The sequence below is a fragment of the Anguilla rostrata genome, chromosome 12 (genome assembly GCF_018555375.3).
Source record: "Anguilla rostrata isolate EN2019 chromosome 12, ASM1855537v3, whole genome shotgun sequence".
NCBI classification, from domain to species: Eukaryota; Metazoa; Chordata; class Actinopteri; order Anguilliformes; family Anguillidae; genus Anguilla; species Anguilla rostrata.
In genome coordinates, this window is record NC_057944.1 from 33,229,083 (window position 1) to 33,250,145 (window position 21,063).

The window sequence follows — 21,063 nt, forward strand, 5'->3', positions numbered from 1 at the left end:
TGCATCAGCACTAAAGTTTTCTGTCCCCTTCTCCTGAATAAAACGGGGTCAACGGCTGAACTTTTGGGACAAAAAAGAGCACATGTAATTAATGACGGTATTAAAACTGTCCTGCGCAGCCTTTTTTGATGTTTCTCAGGACGAACTGCATAAGGCACACAGTCCGCATACAGCTTCTCACTATTAATAAACTATTAAGAGACGCAGTGCTGATACAAACACGTTCTTCTGAATTAAATCTTGCGTGATTTAATCGATGTGCAGAAAGCTCATTCCGTGTATCATTTGACATTAAGTGTACAGCCCTGAGGGGGGAAAAACACACTGAAACAAGAGCCTTGGTTTAACGTGCTGTCAAAAAGCCTGAAACATATAGACTGTAAACATGAAAATAGACTGTGACATGTTGAGCCAAATTACACAACAGGACGAGTGTACAAAACAAACGCCTCAAACAACTAAGGAGGAGTCCCTTTCTGCTTTCTGTCCAGGAGAGAGGTCATTGACCTCTTGTAGAGAATCAACATTTGGAAGAGAGAGAGAAAGGGAGCAGGAATCTCGCTGGTACATTACAAACAACTTGGAGAGGGGAAAAATAACTGTAGCTCAGCCCAGTCGCCCTCTGGCTCTCCGCTGGGTGAGAATAAAGGACCTATTGTGAGAGAGATTAGCCACAGTGCACCACCTCCATGGGCCGACCCCCCCCACCCCCTTACCCCACCCCGTCCCACAGCGCGCTCCGAAACCATTACAGTCCCCCCGCCCCCCCCCCCCAGTCACCACCTCCTATCCTCTGGCATGTCAGAGCAGCAGCGTCGGTGGGGGGGGGGGGCGGACAATAGAGCCACCTTCATCTCGGCAGGAGTCCCGCATCGCCGCGCGGTCCCAGACCGCCATTCACGAGCGCGCGCGCGGGTTGGCCGCCGTGGCAACGCGGACCCCGTCACAAGGCAGGCTTTCAGGGGAAGGAGCTCCGGTACGCCACCGGGGCCAGCGTAAACAGCAGATAAAACCGCGCGTCACATTAACGAGCCCAGACATACTTTCAGCATGTGGGAGAGGAACTCACGACACTCTGATGTAAATGGCCTTCTGAAGAATGCGTGTTTTTCTCCCCACAGCTCTTTACTTCTGTCTCTCTCTCTCTCCCCTCCTCTCTTCCTCTCTCCCCCCTCCTCCCTTTCTCTCTCTCTCTTTCAGAGTCGGAAAGACTGGTTCACTGACTGAGCTGCGAGAAACACCTGGAGGAGACAAAGAGACCCTACTTTGTTTTCGTAGCCACAGTGCAGTCAGCAAAGAGCCACTGACATTCGATTGAAACATTTTCAGATATGGAGAAAGAGCCAAGAAAATGGGAAAACACAACAGAAAGACAAAAAAAACGCTCCTGCACCACTACAAAATACCCACAGAAGGCATCTTTCTCACATGAAGTACACTGCTTTTCATTTAATATGTTTTTTTTATTTATTTCCCTTGCTGATCTACTTTTTTCCTTCTCCATTTACGAACTAACTTTGTCCATCCCAATAACTGGGAATGAAACGTTCTAAATATGAAGTATGTGGTGCATGAACAGATGAAATAGCAAGCCACAGACACACAGACTAACGCTGACAATATCAATTATGAACGGGCTGGAGAAACGGTTGAAATTTAAAATGGCAATTTTCTAGCAGCCACTGACCAGCTGCTCCCAATCGCCCAAATTACATCAAAAAAAAACAACAATTATAACGGGAGCAGAAGCTTTAGAGGTAAACCCTTTTCCACAAATCTTTCCTAAACCGCACAAATTGTAGAAACGAAATTCGCACGTTAACAATCTGCTCCGTATGCTTTGCAACGTGTCGCTTTTCAAACGAAATACGACACGAGATTGGTAGGTGTGCAGACAGCCATTTTCAGCAATCAATCTTATCTGGGACGTGCAATAATACCATGACAGGCACTGCTCATATCCGCTTCAAGAAAACACCTTTCAATCACGTGTCATTCCAGCGGTTTCGCCTTTCCCAGGTAGATTTCACGCAGGTAGGCTTCTCTCAGCGCAGGTATTCCAGAGGGGCCTCCCCCGCACATGGTCGCTCCTCACCTGCGTGACAAGCAGAGTTCCGGCATCTTCCGCTGAAGACCACTTTAAAAAATCAACCTCTGCGGACACGAATGCCGAGGCCTGTCGGGACAGGAACGGAGGGAGGGCGTCCTCGGGCCACACCTGCCCGTCCGATCCCAGCTCCCACAGAATGCGAAAGGTGTCGAGGAAAACATTTTGGGGGTAGGGGGCTGGCGGGGCGGACTGACATTTTGTGCCCCGAAGCCAAAAACCTGTCGTATGGATTTTCAATAAAGAAAGCTTAAGTAGAGCGAGAAGCACCTGGAAAGGCATTCCTGGACTGATCTTGCGCTTTATGTGGAAAAAAAAGGGGGGGGGGAGGAACTCGCTATACCTGGCGGCTTAAGGTTTCTTACGCGGTGAAAGTTGAACCGTTTTCCTCCTACGTCTACGTGATCGGAATCCAGTGGCACATCTCTCTGGTGTTCATGGGGGGTGGGGGTGGGGGGTAGGGGGTTGGGTAATGTCTTCCAGGTGTTATTTCAGTGAGAGCACACGCAGAGTTCAGGCTAACCGAAGCGTCCCTTCAGCTGTACCCACGTCATGACCCTGAGAGTGGAGATACATCAACCGAATACCCCCCGGCTTCTTTGACCATGCATCCAACCGGCCCTTTCCCAAGAACCATGTCTGACAGAGACACGTATTCACTTGAAACCCAAAGATGGGAGGGGGATTATGAGGGGAGGCACAGCACTTGCTAAAAAGAACCGTTTTGGACAGATTCTAAAAAAAGATTAGCATCTTTTTAAAAGATGCTAACCCTTAACCTAATTCTCAAAAAACATTTTAACTGACAATATGAAGATCTACAATGCCACCCCGTCAAAACCAGTCTGTCTGTTTGTCGTAGTCGCTGATTCGTTGCAGATCACGTGGCAGATCATTTTTAAAATATATTTTGTATAGAAAAACCCTGCAGGCAGGAACCCTTCAGGCGTTAGCCTTCTGCTTGCAAGTTAATGACACCACATGATTCATTTGTATAGCCAACGCCTTCGCTCAGGGCAACTTACGCCGCACGCATTCTACTCCACTTGCCATCCGTTTATGCAGGTGGACAGAACATGATACGTTCCTAACTCAGGGGTAAAATGGCTGTGCCCAGCCTGGTATAGGAACCAGCAACCTCCGGGTTACATGCGCAGTTCCTCACCCATACTGAAAAATACAAGCATTAACCAAGATAAATAAAAAATAAAAAAACTCCAGCCATAATTAATGTGGATAAAAAAAGGAAAACATATGTTTATTTGGACACTAAATGCATCTCAGTGCTGCACCTCCATCAGGGTTCCAAACTCAGTGGCTACTCAAGGGGGATGATGGGAAATGAAGTTCTCTATGGCACTGGGGAAATCAATGAATATGTCCTGCCATATTTTTCCCTGCCACAGACCAAAGTCAATCTTCGGTACCCTAAGTGCTAATGTATCCGGGTCATTTGACAGTATAGCTGTCCTTACAAGTGGCTCGCAATCTTAAGTGGAGTGCAAGCTTACTTTCTTAAATATAGGCTTTGTCTAGCTGTGCCTCCACGGTCTGTCCCTTCAGAAAGTAGGGGATTACAGCTCTTGGATCACAGGCTTCTCTGTACTCAAGCTATGGCCTCACAAGTGTGTGAATGGCTGGACTTGAATGATTATACCTGCCCATTAGTGCTGAACACAATGAATGTGCTCAGCACACCGGGACACACTGAGGCAACTTAATTGCTGTAACATTTTCCTTTCAATACAAAAAAGTCGTATTGAAAAAAAACTTTAATTTTCTAACTTTGGCAGCTTTTATAGCAGTTTAAAGAAATCTGTTTCTCTATCCAATTCCGCCTTTATTGAGTCTTCTGGAAGGTTGCTTATAAAAAAGATTGTTTTTTTGTTTTTTTCCTTTTACAAGGGGATTAGTTTTCCCTTTCCGAATTTGAGCCGTAACCGTAGAAACGTGGCGGGGGGGGGGGCAGCCGGGGGCCCTTTTGAAGGTGTAAACAGACCCGGCTGCATGCGCCGCAGCCGCCCCAAAGAACATCTCCCGCCTGACGGATTTAAAAAAAAAACGCATTTGGCCCTAATTAGCGATTTGCCTATTCCGAACGACTCAGCGGAGCGATTGGCTCAAACGCCGCCTGCTCAGTTTAGCGCGTGCTGTGAGTTCAAACCGTTTTGGACGCGGCGGCGAGTTAGGCGCGGTCCCTGTCAGATTCACGCTTCACGCCACGGTACGCTTCATCGAGCCTTACTGCAAGCACTCGGCGTGTGTGTGTGTGTGTGTGTGTGCGTGTGCGTGTGTGTGCGCATGTGTGTGCATGTGTGTGTGTGCGCGTGTGTGTGTGTGCATGTGTGCGTGTGTGTGTGCGTGTGCGTGTGTGTGTGTATGTGCGCATGTGTGTGAGGGCACGTGTGTGTCTGTTTTTAATCATTTCAAAGTATTACGCATTGTGATCAATGGTCCTGAGTCAGAGGCGATGGCAAAAAGGGCCTTCCGCTGGGCTCCACCCTCCGCCTGTGTGTCGTGTCGTCTCGGTGAGCTGGACACATTCCAGGCCGGTCTGGGAAGGAGACGGATTGATCCGTGCCAGTTCAGAGCAGATTAAAGACCGGTTAGAGGGGCCATTTTACTGCAGACAGCTCCACAAAGGCAGCTGGGACGGGAGGCAGGGGGGGCCTGGGCCTGGGACGGGGGGGGGGGGGTTTGGGCAGGGAAGGCAGCAGGCCTTATTAATGGTCCAAGGGAGTCTGTCTGCACACCAGCCCACAAGAGGGCCTGTTTGATGAGGTGTGGAATCACTAAGCGAGGACGGGAAGTGAACAGCAGAAAATGAGTTTTTTGGATTGGGGAAGAAAAAAAAAAAGCCTTCGTTTCCCTCCACTTCCCCCACCCCGGTTAACCCCCCCCCCCACCCCCCACCACCCCCCACCCCCGCCCCACCCTCAGCTCTGCTGAGCTGTAGCTATCACACATTCCATCTGCGGCTTTAGTCTGTGAGGTTAAGCACTGTGACTGATAACGACAGCGAGTCCACAGCCCTACACAGGCATGCTGAACACAGAGGGCGTGGGAGGCCAGAGAACCCAAAATCCCGTCCGCGTATAAAAATCACGGCTTCTAAAACCTAGAAAACTGCGCTACGTATACAGTTATAGTGAGTAGGGCCTTCCACACAATCGCCCAACGTACTGCCATCTGTCCTGTGACTTAGTGGTTTCCAACCACCTGGGTAGGTTTGCATTTCGTTGGACCCACAAACCAACCGACCTCGTTGTGGGGTCACAAAGAGACAAATTACCCGCTGCACACAAACTTTAGTTTGGGGGGGGGGGGGGGCGAGGGGGAATCAAATATCCTCAGAAAGAAGCCCCCTCTAATTTAGGGGCCTGCAGGTCTGGTCCTGGGGATCTGAAGGGCCTGCTGGAGGTTGTTGTTACTCAGCCTTTAATCAATGAGCTGATTGCACACTTAACTCACCCGGCTGCCTGGTTTCTCGGGACTGAACCGGTAGCTGAAAATAAAAGGCAGCGGGCCCACCAGGACCAGGGCGGGAGACCCCGTCTCTAAACAAACCCGTCCAGAGGAACAGACGCCATTAGAGCTGCTCGGCCTGCCCCTCGCAGCCAGGGAGGATCTCACTTCCTGTCAGAGCGAGACGCCGCGCTCGAACCCCTTGCGCCCCTTGCGCGACACGTGACGGACAGGTTCGCCGCGTGCGGACAGGACGCCGCCGCCGGTCGCCTCGGCAACCGCTCCGGCGGTTAGCAGCCAGAACCCGTCCGGATAACGAGCCGCCTCGTGCCGCCGTGCGATACTGAGTCACAGCGCTAATGCGGACGGACAGACGGACGGTCAGAGGACCTGCCGGGGAGCGGACCGTCCGGGGGACACTAATTACCCGCAGCTGCCTCGGAGGCCCTTACACACTCCTCAGGGGAAGTGCGAGACAAGCCCTGGCACCTCCCTGGTGACCAGCAAGAGCAGAGAGAGCTTTCAGAGAGCTTCTGCTGGGTGTGGAGATGGAGGGGAACAGAGAGTAGGGGAGGGGGAGGGGGAGATGCAAGTTGTGCTCCTTTAAAAAGTTTAGCAGGGAGGCTGCTTCCAGTCCACCACAGAGAGAAAACACTGGCCAGGGCTGCTGGGTGAAATTCCCAGGACAAAATTATATTATTCTATTATTCATGTGCTCTGGACAATAATATTTACCACAAGTTCACAGACCATTCGCCCCCATCTCCCCCCCCCCGCCCCCCCCGCCTCCTCCAGAGCCCGGGACAATGTGCCTGGCTGTCCTCCCCCTGATGACGGCCCTGGTAGTGACAAAGATGCAACAATTACTATGTAAAACATGTGAATAGAATGTCCTTAACTGAACTTTCTAATGCTGATGTCACAATCACAACAGATAACTGAAAGCCATTGAGTTCTAGAACACTGACTTTTGAAGGCGTGAACAACCCACGACACCTCCCCCCAACACCCAGAAACCCCCCCCCACCCCCCCACCCCCACCCCCACTCCCACTGAGCATTTGGTTTCATACAAAAGAAGGTGAGGTTTGACCACTGCTGAGTCAACATCATCCAAGTGTCACTGCACCGGTTCTGAAACAATATAACAAATGTCAGGCTATGTCACACCAAACAGGGTTTTTTAAAGCCCTTTTCAAAACATGTATTTTGTGACAAAATGCATTATCACAAATACAGGGAATCACCTCAGTCTACCCTTTGCAATCAATGTGACAGATCTCCACTTGGGAAACTAAATAGAGTTTAATATGAAAAGCAGAAATTCCAGAGGTATAAAAAAAGGCTTTGAAGAAAGTAATGAGAGGTAGTGATAGAAGGGTGAGGGTTCATGGACCCCACAATGGGAGGGTCTGTAATGAGCTGTCAATCATTGACTTTTTTCAACCAATCAAAATACATTTTTCCTCTCCACAGCAAGACCCAATGACTGGTTCGAATCAGTGAGTCACTGACGGTGCTATGGAAGCCTCATTCTCCCATCATGCCTTGTGGGCTTGAGACACGTAACGGGTGACTTCATTTTCACATCACCACCGAAGAGAATGGTGGAAAAACACAAATCAGAAAACTCAAAAACAAGCACAAAGCAAGTCAATGTCCCGTGAAGCTAAACTCAAAAGTTCAAGCTTAAATGTGATTGCTTCCTCCGCAGAGAGCAGACATGCAAAACACAATTCCTTCACAGGAGATGGGGTAATACGATTAAGCGGAGGATTATTCTTCTTCTTCTTTTATTTTCAACTCCGAGGCGAAACAACAAGCTGGAACCTGACTTCCAGACACAGGGACGTGTAAGAGGTACAGCGCTACACCGCCGAACGTTCGCTCCCATGCTCCGGGACTCTCCCCCCCTGCGACGTCCTCAGGCTCACAACTGACATCGCTCAGAGAGGCTGGCAAAAGGCTTTGCACGCGAGACGTGGCGCCGCTCGACGTTAGAGAGTCGGCCTGCGGGACACCCACAACGCCACCCCCCCCCCCCCCAGCCCAAACACCCCCCTCCCCCACACACCTGTCGGGTCAGCAGTGCTGCCACAGGCCAGCGTTCACACTTGGGGTCCCGTGCTGAGCGGGTCATTTACAAACCGCAATAACCAGGGGGAGTGCCATCGTTTTTTTTGGGGGGTGGGGGGGGAGTGTTCGGCAGAGAGTAAGGCCAGACCTTCGCTTCAGGCGACCCATAAACAACAAAAGCGAATGGAAATCGGAGAGGAAGAAAGGGGGTTAAAAAAAACACAAACAATACATCTGAAGCCTGAGAGAAGTGGAGAAAGTGCCTGTGTGCGCTCTAAATCTCCCTCCACAATGCGGCCGGCTGCTTCCAGGTCAGCGAGCGGGAATATCGAGGCCAATCGCCCTCCTGCTGGAAGCTGAGAGCTCCGCGCCCCCTCCTACACAGCCCCCTAAAGCACGGACGCACAACCCGAGGCCTCGGCCACAACACACAGCGCATCTGGGTCAAGCACATGACCAGGAAGGAGCTCCTGCTAGTTTAACCCTTTCCTTTTTCCCCCTCTCTTGAACCTTAGAGCGAGTGACAAAGAAACCAATTCGTCGGACGTATCAAAGCTGCTGTCTTTGCCTGCTGCTGAGAACGCCAGCTCAGGAACTTAAGGATGATTAAAAAAACGAGACGGCAGTGCTCTGTGTGAGGTTTCCAACTTTCAGCTTCCTCAACACGGCCGTGATTATCCCAGAGGTGTGTGGTGGCGTGTGTTCCTGTGTCCGCTGAAGCCGCCATCTGCTTTGTGACATCTGTTTTTTTTATTACCTGAACCCCAAGCGAGACGCGGCAGTAAATTAGCACAATCAGTTATCCGAATGAAGGCTCCGGCCGCGGAGTCCCGCCCCCCTGCCACCACCACCCCCCCGTTCCTGCCCCCCACCCCAGAAAAAACTCCCTTCTCCTCGACACCCGGGGGCTGCCCTTCCGTTGCGGGACAGCCTGTGCAACGAGGTGTGAAGGCCCCCCGATTTGGCCATGGACGACTGCACAAAGCCAGGGGTAGAAATGTTCCCGTTCCTGCCCCCCACCAACCACCCCCCACCGGCCTCCTCTTGATCACAGTGTTTTAATTTAGGCCTTTAACTTCAGTGCTCCCCCCCCTCCCCCTCCCGGCAGTGCACATGACCCCCCTGCCCCGCGTGACAATCGAGGCGTGCTTCCGCGAAGCCTCGGCCTGCCCCGCCCCCGGGGGTCCGAGCGGCGTCGGCGTTTCTCTCCGCGCCGCCCGCGGCGTTTCGCAGGCCTCTCATTTTGGCTCCGTTTCGCCCGACGGGTTTTTTAGCCCCTTTTAAAAAACACTCCTCTGGGTCACATGGGGGGAGGCTGCTCGCCCCTAGAGCCCCTGACTGACCCTTGGCGGGAGAGAGGTGGGGGGTGGGGTGGGGGGGCTGACGTGTGCGAAGGCTGAGACTGTGTTTGATCTGCTCGATTGCAGCGCTGGTTTCCCAGGCTTTGTAAACTGGTAAGCTGGCTCAACACTCCATCATATCACTAACTGGATATGACAACAAACTACGACAGGAATGATCCAGGCAACTGTGCAGGGCTGGGGGGGTGGGGGGGGGGAGGGGGGTGGGTAGGGTGGAAAGAGAGCTAAGCTACCTTTTCAAATGGCAAGAGCATACAGAAGGCAGTTTCCAGTTCAATTGCTCCTAATTGCGTTGAATGCGCCCTTTCTGTTCCCAATGAACACCTAAAGAGGAGGACAATTAGCGGGAGCTCAGTGCCACTGAAGTGACAACAGGAACAGGGAGACCCCCCCTCTACCAAAAAGTCACACATTCAGTTTGCTCGACAGAAAAGCATGTCTGGCTTTTAAATGAACGCTTTTTAATATTTCTTTTTATGACTGCCTTTAATATGCTGAAGGTTTTACTAAAATATTAAACGTTCCCTGCAACCAAATGGTCCAATTTTTAAAAGACAGTAATTTAAACAATGGGAGCTTGTGGGCACTTTTGGCAGGTTCATATTTGGGTGAACACGCGGAGTGGATGTGGGCACTCTGATATGGAAAGCAGGCGTTGAAGAGGCAGGTAAAACAGTGCACCTCCCATCCCTAGCTGATGCACAATAGTCTGCTGAACCGTGAATTAGCAAATGAAAGTACCAGCTATGCATGCAGCCCATGACTGTACTACATAATATTTTTACACGCACATACACTGCGAATTAAGCAACACACCATCTGAAAGCATTATTTTAGTATATATGCGTGTGTGCATGAGTGTGTGTGTGTGTAATGTAATGTGTGGTGTCTATTTTTGCAACAGCAATACAGTGACATTGAATGGTGGGTGCTTGATGTTGATGTTTGTCTATGTATTGTTTTTTTTTTCCATATGTGCTGTTTGTGTGTCTATTTGCATGTGTGTGTATGTCTGTGCACGTGTGTGTGCGCATGCATGCATATGTGTGTGCATGAGTGTGTGTGTGTGCGTGTACATGCACATGTGTGAAAGAATAGGAGAGAGTGTGTGCATGCACGTGTGCACCTGTGTACGAGTGCATAAGAACGTGTGTGAGCATTTGCATGCGCATGTGTGTGTGTATGAGTGTATGCATGTGTGTGTGTGTGTGTGTGTGTGTGTATGCATGTGTAACTTAAGCACAATATGCAAATGAAACCTGCCCCACCCCCAGTCCCCAGAATGGGCCGACCATCTCTCCTTATATCTGCTAAAGATGAGCAGTGCTAATGCTGGGACCCACACACACACAAAGTCAACCCCCCCTCCCTCCCCCCAGCCCCCCCTCCGCTGCAGGAGACGGACGGCAAAACCTGACAGAACAATGCGCACTCAGAATCTCCCGCATCTCCTGCATGTCTGGGCAGCAGATCCCCTCAGTGAGCTGCAGATTGTTCACAGGGCTTCATTAAGTCTGGCACACAAGCTCCAAAACGCGCTTCAATAGGCAGAGAAAAAAAAAGCCAAGAAAGGGGAGAAAAAATAAATAAATAAAAAACTCGGCACCATCACTCACACCGCGTGAGATTATCTACAGCGAGCGGAAAGTATTTGCCTCCGCTGAGGAAATTAGATGTGAGCAAATACGCTTCCCCTCTTAAAAAAGTGTTCCGGAAAAAAGCCATCTGAACATAAGCAATTACATTAAACTCTCCCGACAAAGCACTACGACACTAAAAAAACCCTGCAGAACAAACAACTACAGGCTGAGTTTTTGCTTACTTGGGATTATGACTCATGATCAAGTAGACTGAGACAGAGAGAATGATTTCTTTCTTAACCCATTTAAGCCCGCGGGCTACTAAATTTGACGAAGTCTCTACCGCTCTTTTTCCATCTGTGAATATTTTTTGGATGACTATAGATACTTTAAAAGGAAAGATCTGGGCATTAATGGGTTAAAGGAGCCACATGCTTCATTGTATCCACAGTGGTGACCATGACATTGCTCTCCTGGCTCTTGCTCGCAGCCAGCTGCTACACGCCAAACCCTCTCGCAAACGGCATAAGCGCAAACTCTGGCAACATCTGACAATCGTAATAACTTCGCCGAACGATCTGCGCTTAACCGCGGCCGCTGCGGCGACCCGGCTTCTGAGCTCTGAGATCAGCTGACCCGCGAGCGGCGCGGAGCAACATCTGCACATCAAACGGAATAAAAACGCCACGGAGGCGCAGCGGATACCTGAGCGAGCGGTAAGCCCGCGGCTGGGGGGGGGGCGCTCCGGGTCGAGTGGGGTTCAACCCCCCTCCCTCCCTCTCTGTCTCTCCCTGGTCTATACGGCCGTTTGCAGGCTCAACTCTTCTCTCTTTACCTGGTCTATACGACTGGCTGTGGACCTCTCTCTTTCCCTGGTCCATACAGGCATTTGTGGACCTCTCTCTCTTTCCCTGGTCTATATGGCCATTTGAGGACCGCTCTCTCTCTCCCTGGTCTATACGGGCATTTGTGGACCTCTCTCTCTCTCCCTGGTCTATACGGGCATTTGAGGACCTCTCTCTCTCTCCCTGGTCCATACAGGCATTTGAGGACCGCTCTCTCTCTCCCTGGTCTATACGGACATTTGTGTCACCGGGGTGGCAGAGAAGCAGAATCCTGATGCCACAATCCACCTGGGGACACCTCCCCTCCCCCTCCCCCTCCCCCCCACAGCGCATTCACTTCACACGCACAGGCTGCCTGTATGGAGGCATTTCTTTAAAAAAAAAAAAGGTCCTTCGCCTCGACCCGCCCTCCAGTCATGCTCCGTGAGCTCTCCTTGACTTTGACCACCTATTCTTATTTGCAATTCATTAACCCCCCCCCCAACCCCCGCTGCCACACAACCCCGCCGCCCTCGCTGCATTGTCATTGCAACGGTGCGCTCGCACAGCCGGCATTGTTCCGTCTGCCTCTGAGGGCTGACTGCCACAATGGGGTCTGCCCTGGAGTCCCATTGTAAAACACTGTCCTCAAACACATCGCTAAGGGGGGGAGGGGGGGGAGCCAACTCAGCAGACCGATAAGCATCAAACGAACCACCTCATCACGTCACGTATCAACATCACCTGTGAGCCTAGGGGAGTATACCTGTCTGAATGCACAACTTCACAAACACTGTAAAAACACCGGTACACAGAACCGTAAAGCAGCATGCATGCACTGTGAAGCTTGCACCTAAACACTGGGATCTCCCCTCCAAAAATAAGCAACCCCCTTTCTTTCAATATCTTAACACCTCCTTGGGGTGTGAGGGGTTCAGAAGCTAAGGTACCATTTGTTTCAGACAGCTGAAGCACACAGAAACACACACACACACACACAAACAAACACACACACACATACACAGCACTGAAATACCAGCACAAACCGCAGAGTAAAAGAAAGAGAAAAAAAGAAAAAGAAGAATGCAGTCGCCGTGAGTTGCCATACCTTGCCAGCCGCCGCCAGACGGCACTTCCCCTCCCCCCCCCGCCGTCTCCCCCCTTCTCAGACGGCGCAGAGAAATTCCAGCATCACCGTCGGGGAGATTTCACGCTCCATTCCGGATATTTCCGACACTCGCTCTCCTTTAAACTCCACGGCAGACTGACTCCAGCATGCGAGGATGAGTACTGAGGGGAGAAGAGGGGGGTGTGTGTGCCTGTGCCTCTCTCTCTCTCGCTCTCTCTCTCTTTCCCTCTCTCTCATTTGCTCTCTTCACCCTCCCTCCCCTTCCTTACTCCTCCTCCCTCGATCTCCAATTCCACCTCCCCTACACCGGGGACCTGACAGCCAGCAGGAATGTCTGTTCCACTGCTTTAAGCCCAGGGACCTCCTCTGTCTCTTTCTTAATTGCACTGAACACTACCCTGTGGGACGCATCTACTTCACACAACACGCACACATACACACACTCGCACACACACACACACACACACACGCACACACCTTTAGGAAAGTCCTGCCCCCCTAACACAACCATTTCACTCCTTCCTCTTTCTCCCCTCCCTCCCTCCTTCCCTCCCTGTAAAGCTGGTGCCTAAAGGCAAAGTTAACACTTGTGAACTCACCAAATTCATAAAAAGAGAAACGTAAACAGAGCATATTCCGTCAGCTTCATCGCCAGACAGGGAGCGAGAGGAACGGCGTAACAGTGGAAAAGGGGAACCTTCCGTCCCCACCGCCCGAAACGCGGCGGGACCGAGGAGCGAAACGCGAAGCCGCCAGCCGCTCCAGCGGTTTCACGCGGTAAGGTGAGCGTAAACGTGAGCGACGGTGCGGGGCGGCCGCGGCACCCCCACCCCCCCCGCCCCCCGCCCCCCGCGCTCGACTGAGAGCCGCGGTTCCCGCCAGCCTCGGGAACGTAACACCCAACCGCCAAACGGCTCTCGCCCTGTTGTCATAGCACCGGCGACGTCGCAAGCCAGCACACGTCATGGATGAAAACCCCGCTCGTTTCCATTAGAGAGACTGAGAGAGAGAGAGAGAGAGACAGAGAGAGAGAGAGAGAGAGAGAGAGAGAGAGAGAGAGAGAGAGACTGAGAGAGAGAGAGGGAGAGAGAGAGAGAGAGAGAGACAGAGAGAGAGAGAGAGAGAGAAGGACAGAGGGACAAAGGGAGACAGACTGAGAGAGAATAAGAGAGGGAAAGAGAGAGAAGGAAGAAGAAAGAGACAGAGAGAGGGACAGAGGAAGAGACTGAGAAAGGGAGGGAGAGAGGGAAGGAAGAGAGTGAGAGAGGTAAAGAGAGGGTACAATGCTGAAGCACAGACAGTCATTTCAGCCAAGCACCACAAAATCTCATTTTCCCGCCCAAAAAAATTAGCATACATTCCAATTCTACCACACCTAACCAGTCTATAATGTGGCAGCAGCCCACAACACCAAGTGGCAGAGAGTCAAAGGTTTGCATTTCTAAAAAGACCAAAGATCCAAATGCTATTTACATGCTTAGACATCATGATTACATGTAGGCTAATGCAAGCTGGTATGACACATTTCCACTGCTGCAGACAAAAAGTTCCAATATAATCCCAGGTATAATGAAAATTAATGTAATTATTTACATTACATTACAGGCATTTGGCAGGCGCTCTTATCCAGAGTGACGTACAACAATTTATTTAGGTTCCTTCAGGTAGCTGCATGTAAAGCCTGCATATTGCCCAGGGGCACGCACACTGAGAGCGAGCTTAGCGATAGCACAGCAAGCACTTCCATTCCAATGGCAAAGGCTACAGGAACGAACGCAACTCAGAGGGAAAAAAGAATGCTCACAAACGTCTGTGACCATGAAATTCAAATTTAAAAAAATCTCAGACACAAGGCACGCAGGCACACTGCATTCAGAGCATGTCGCTGAAGTCCCTTCATTCATAATTTATAACATCTTTCCAAAAAACCAGGAAATTGCTAGAATACGTTTAAAAAAATAAAAAAAAGCACACGCATTTGGCGTCAAGAGCTTTTTATTATCGTATTAGAGTAAAAGCAACAAATATATTAGCAGCATTTCCCGCAGATAACAGGAAGCCTAAAACGCATTTAATCTGTGCGTAAATAATAAAAAAAACTAAATAAACAAGGACATGGCAACAAAGCAAAGTCTGACACTCACAGTGACAGGTTTGGACTCGCCTGGGTAAATTAAAAGGGGGGGGGGAACAGAAAGGAGGAGGTCTGCATGTGCGTACGAGCAGAGAGACAATCACAGTCACACCCCAGGCAGTCATTGTCATTTGCTTACTGAGGGCATGCGAGCGTTGACGCCTGGCTGTTTGCTCTCTTCAAAGCGCATTGTTGTGATGCGCCCCGGCGAATGGCTGCCTGTTTGTCTCCAAAAGCCTCCTTAATTAGGCCCTCAGACGCACACATCTGACGGGGAAGGCCGTTTCTCACCGCCTGTCCCGCTTTCCGCGGATTAAGATTTGCTCATTTCTTGCCACGGCCATCTGCCGGCACTGGCAGTGCCCCCCCCCCCCCATTTACACTGACGGGGTCTCCACTGTTGAACCCCCCCGAACCCCCTCCCACCCCCCTCGCCCCACTGCAGTCTGGATGACCAAAACCAGGTGACAATTGTACTGACAAAAACACCCCCCTCACCGCTCAGCCACTGAAGTCTAAATGACCCAAACCAGCTGACAATTGTACTGACAGATATACCCCCCCACCCCTTCCCCCACCCACTGCAATCTAAAGACCCAAACCAGGTGACAATTGTACTGACAGAATACCCCCCACCCACTGCAATCTAAATGACCCAAACCAGGTGACAATTGTACTGACAAATACACCCCCACCCTTGCAACCCCTAAGGAACAATGCACCAGGTACGCCCAGGTGATGGCTCAAGATACCTTTGCTTAGCATTGCTGGTGCTTTCTTTCTTTGAGATTTCCCAGGGCTTTCCCAGCTGCCCTTTCCTGGGGTCATGGAAAGGTCTAGCAGTCTTTCCCAGATCTTCCCGACAAATGCGCTTCATTCAGCGCTAACAACTTCACTCTATAAATAAAGCACTGTGACAGATAGGCTTTATCCAACTGAGTCACTGCAGAAACACGTAAGCCGAATCATCTGCGATGTCAGTACAAGGGTGAAGGTACCGAATTCTAAAGGCCAACGAGGGCCTTTCTGAATCAGCTGTGCACAGAAGGATCCCTCTGCTCAGACTCTCTCCTAACCCTTTAATGCGTGAGATCACAAATGCTCCCAGAAGTATTTTCTCAGAATGCGTGACGCAGAAATGAGCAACCTGTTGATTCACCTCTCGACATCTGCCACGTCTGTAATTGTGGCTGTGGCTTATGCGTGAAAGAGCCAGGGCGTTCCATTTGCCTAATACACGTTTCCTCAATTCCTGCATCCTCGCTTCCTTACCTCCCTTCCTTTCCTAGCGTCCTCCGTTGAGTGGAGCTAAGGAGCGAGGAAAGGACGCAAGGAAAGGATGTGAGGATTTTAAATGAGCTATTGGAATGAGCCCATGTGCTGGTCACAAGCTCTTGTGGGTGGGACACAGTACAGGTCACGTGTTGCTTCATCCTCTGCCAATCACAGGCTGCGGCTGAGGTGGGGGCGTGGCCACGCTGAGGCCGATCGGGGCCCACACCTGTCGATGTCATCAGCGATCCCTTTGGGGGGGCAGGGGGGACGGTCCGGAGAGAGAACCTCGAGGCGCGTCGAGATCACGCACGCCCCTTCTTCCTTCCCAGGGGGTCGGCCGCGCTCCTCTCGCTATCCGCCATGCCGTTTCGCTTCGTCCTCCGCTCAGATACCGCTCCTTGCCGGACGTGATGAAGCCATCTCCAGCCGAGCTCAGATAGCTGGGCATGAATAATAAATCAACCACCGGTACAGCAGGCTTACACTTAGCCCCTGCGTAGCGCTGTCTCCGGTTATTAAATTCACCATTAACATCGCAGGAGTCTTACGTGTAGCGCCGGGCTCACCTTTCAAACCAGAGCACCGCGCTCCTCTGGATTTCATTTAATAACATCTGCCAGCTGTATCAAGGTCACTCCGAAATTTGCTCACCGCCTCTTCAGAGACACGTAAGCAAACGATAAATATTAATGTCCCAGGGATTACCTGCCCTTTTGATAGCGTTAAATAAGAGAGCATACATGATTATGGAATTAGGTGATCACACAGTATTTCATTAGGTGAAATACTTTCTCACATTGTTCCCACTCCGAGCTCACAGAAGCATTTAAATGACTAGCGACGTTCATTTTTCCAGTCTGTTGTCACGAGTGCCAGACAAGGCACCAAAGATAAGAAGAAAAAAAACAAGATATTAGTGTTATAGTACAGATGGGTGATGTGATGTGTGCCTTTTCCGACAGATATAAAGGGGACACGAAGCATAGAGAATGAAAACCAAGCGTTACGGTTTCTTCCTTCGGCTTACTTCTGAACTTTGTGTGACCTGTTGTAAGCTTCAGAAAAAAAAGTACAAACATCAATGTGAGCAGCCCAAAGGGCAATGTTTTTAACAAGTTTAACTGCAGTTTTTTAGCCAACATCTACTTCCCTCTCCAGTTCTACACTGAGGCTCAGGACGCAGATGTACAAATACAGAAGTGTTACCTGAGAGATTCATAAGGAAAATAACGGAACTCCTCAGGAGGAAGAAAGACGGAGAGCTACAATATATCACATCCTGTAACAGGGGTCCCCAACCATGGCCCTGGAGAGCCACAAGGCAGTCTAATCATAATGTAAATATGAACTACGGTAATCATAATTATGATATGTATGAAGTTAAGCACTTGATTGGATGATGTTCTGAAAACACAAGAGCTTGGCCTCCAACTCCGGAGGAGGACACACCACAGAGCATCACCGCAAACTGAATCAGATCATTCATCAATGAAAAAGACAAGACACTATGATGTCAAAAAACTGTTATGGATAGCCAACCAATTACCTCACAACAGTGGTAATCGTGTACAGAAACATCTTGAGAGTGTGAAATTACGACATTTCATTGCTTACGATGCAAAGAATTCTGGCCTGTGTGAAACTGAGGAACAGACTGGTACCATTTTTCATGACACAAATTAAACAATAATTTTAAAAATGTGTTTTTGTCTTTACTCAGGTTCCCTTGGCCAAATATTATATTTTGAAACCATTCAGCGTGACAAATATGCAATGATACAGGAAATCATGAAGGGGGTAAATACTTTTTCGTGGCGCAGTATTTGGAGTCAGTGACCGTAAAGAGAGAATGGCATAAATGTGCAGGATTATAAAAGCAGGAACCTTGGCTAGGGTTGAAATAATTGGGGGGGGGGGGGGGGGGAGCAGCAGTGATCCGTTTGAGAGCTCAGGCTGGGGCTCTCTCCAGCTCACATCAAAGACTCGGGTTTGAAGAGCAAGCTGTGTGTCAAATGCGCGAAATGAGAGATGAACAAGATCCGTGCAGAAAGCACTGAAAATGCATGCGGTGATGTACGCATGCCAGCGATTCGTCTGACAGCCAATCATCCGCGTTCAAACCGTTTCCTATGACGACCGTGCACACTGGAGCACGGTGCATGAAAGTGGGTTAACATCATGCAAAGAAGCGATGCCACGAAATACGCTGGATTTGAATATTAAACAAAATCCTGTGTGTGTGTGTGCGTTTGCGCACGAGTGTGTGCTATAAGAAAGTGTGTGTGTGTGTGTATAACTGTGTGTGTTAGAGAGTGAGTGTGCGTGTGAAAGTATGTGTTAGTGACAGAGAGAGTGTGTGTGTAAAAGTGTGTGTTAGTGTGGTTGTGCGTGGGGGGGGGCTGACTTGTTACACTCCCTGAAAGAGGGGCCCATACAGCACACACCTGCAGCTCGCCCAGGCTGGACTCACATGCTTATTGACTCTCTCTCTGCAGAGCGTCAGACCCCCCCAGCGCTGTACCTGTGGAAGTCCAGGCAGGAGCAGCATCCCTCTCATTCCACGCACAGGGGGAGGGGTTGCGGCTCCACTCCTGGACTCCTTGCGGTGGCACAGCAACGTTTCTCCACGCGAGTCTCCCTAGGACGGAAACCTCGGCACGGACCCCAGCCGGCAGGAGTACCGGAGAACGCCGCCGCCCTGCCGCCCACCCCCCCCCCCCCCATTGCGCCACGCTCAGCTCAGCTCATTCCTGCAAATGCCAGCTCCCATCCTCAGCAGTTCGGAGCACTTAGTATGCATTATTCATGCTGACCACAAGGCACCGCCAGTCATGTGAACCGAAGCAACCTCACTGCGCATTTCAAACGGCCCTTCACGAGCGTGTCTCCACCCAGCTTCATTTCTACATTTTTTTACTCCTTCCCACTTCCCTCCACACGGCACATTAGGGATGTACAGGGATTGCATGCCATTTCTATTCGCACGGGATCAAAACCCCTCAAATGAATCACTTGACGGAGACAAACTCAAAGGAAGCTTTGAAGAGCAGGGCATCGCATCGCTCTTTAGCCACCTTGTTTGAAGAAATAACAGCCGCTTCATTCATTTTCTTCATTCTCACACTAAGGTCTAGTGTAAAATAACAAGACACATTCAAGTTACCCGTCGCATGTTCTTTGGGCGAGATATGCCATTGACATCAAAAATGTATCTATCCAGCGTATCTAACAGGTAAAACAAAACATACTGAAACATTTTTTGCCAGATCAGCCACGATATCCGGTAAAGGTGCTAAAGATATGCGTGGTACGAGTTTGTTTAAGGGAAATTAACACAGTTGTGAGATGTAACCCTGAAACTTCACTGTCATGTGATCTTGATGCTTCCTGTTCCATTTGATAAATCTTATTACATAAGTATAGGCTATGAGGGAAAGGTCTTTCCATTAAGCACTCTATGAAAATATGCCCTCTGCAGGAAAGCACAGAACAAAAACTCCCTGTAGGGTTAAAATGGAAGGGAACTTGTTTTTTATTATTTTTTTTTATTTTCTTTAAAGGAATTTCTCACCCAAAGGAAATTCAGGCTCCTGCCACCACAAAACAAACCTAATGCATCTCCCACAGAGCCGTTTCGGCAGCTCAGAGAAGAGAAATAAAATATGAATCTGTAGCAGGGAACCGCAACATTGTGATACATTTAGTTATTAAATCTTCAGGAGACCCACTTCACAACGCAACCTTGCCACCCGCCACCCCCACCTCCCCTCTGTCTGTAGCACTTGTGCCAGCCCTCACACCTGATTAGGTGTAACGTCTTCCCTTTCAGACCAGTGTGTGGTTCATTCCTCTTGTTTAATGTAGTTTAATGTGAGTGAAGTAAAGGATGCCACCAGAACCTTTCTTGAATAGCGCAAAGCTACCATACAAGCTCACTTCCACTGAATAGCCTAGCTACTGCCCTGTTCTCACACTTAGACAGATCGAGGGGTAGCAGGGTAACCAATAACACACATGTACACACACACACACACACACACACACACACACACACACACACACACACACACACACACACACACACACACACACACACACACACACACACACACACACACACACACACACACACACACACACACACACACACACACACACACACACACACACACACACACACACACACACACACACACACACACACACACACACACACACACACACACACACACACACACACAGCGTTGGGCAGTGGGCCCATGCCCTGTCTCCTGTGTACAGATGTAGGCCTCATCCAGGATGCCCAGAGCACACGTGTACACAAACCATCCAGGGCGGCCCCTCCAGCAACCGAGAACCAAACACGATGTCCCAGAAAACTCGCCCTACGGACAAATAATCAACTTATCCAATGTACGTTTTGTGACATCCCACGAGAGATCAAGAAAAAAAACAACCCACAGACAGATAAAAAGGATCTGTGTGTGGAAAACCTGTACAGATTGGCCCTTTGTCCTCCCGGACCCACCCACCTTCGGAGGGACACAAGGCCCCCCTTGTTCTTCAGAAAGATGGGAAACAGATATTTCTCACAAGACAAAACTGGCTATCAGCCCGTCTTTAAAATGGACCATTAAATACACACAACATGACCACCCGGACCCGTAAGAGCCCCTTCACGGCCAGGGAGGCGGTGGCGTTACGCAACCCCCCCCCACCCCCCAACCCCCCAACCCCCCACCCCCACACCTCTGCTGCGCGGCTCGGCGGAACTGCATCAGCGTCCCGTGGCGGAGGCGCATGGGACTGATGAGAAAAACATTGCCTCCACATGCGCGGCGTACAGATAAAAGACATAGCGCAACGCTGCCGTTGCGTAATCTTCCCCTTTATTTATTTATTTATTTTTATTTTTTAAGAGGGCACGTTGTACTAAAAACTCTGCGGTACGAGAACGGTTCGAACGTCCCACCGTCAGAGCCTCCATGTCGTAACCCAGGGGTTCCCAAACCTTTCCCTCTCGTGGGCTCCGACTCTGAAATGACCACCTTGTGTCAACAAAACGTCTGAAGTTTGACGCCACGTATTTAACACACTCGACGTGGACGCACGT

General features: G+C 50.2%; 1 protein-coding gene across 2 annotated transcripts in view; it reads right to left on the reverse strand.

Annotated features, from left to right (window-relative positions):
• LOC135235944 (rho guanine nucleotide exchange factor TIAM1-like) overlaps positions 1–21,063 on the reverse strand; it is a 74,535-nt gene that overhangs the window by 43,877 nt on the left and 9,595 nt on the right. Inside the window, exon 1 of one of the 2 annotated variants that reach the window (XM_064302022.1) lies at positions 12,521–12,742. The exons of the other annotated variant lie outside the window; for it this stretch is intronic. The gene's annotated coding sequence lies outside the window, so the exon portion shown is untranslated. Of the gene's footprint in view, positions 1–12,520; positions 12,743–21,063 lie in introns of those variants that run through there. 2 annotated transcript variants of the gene reach the window in all.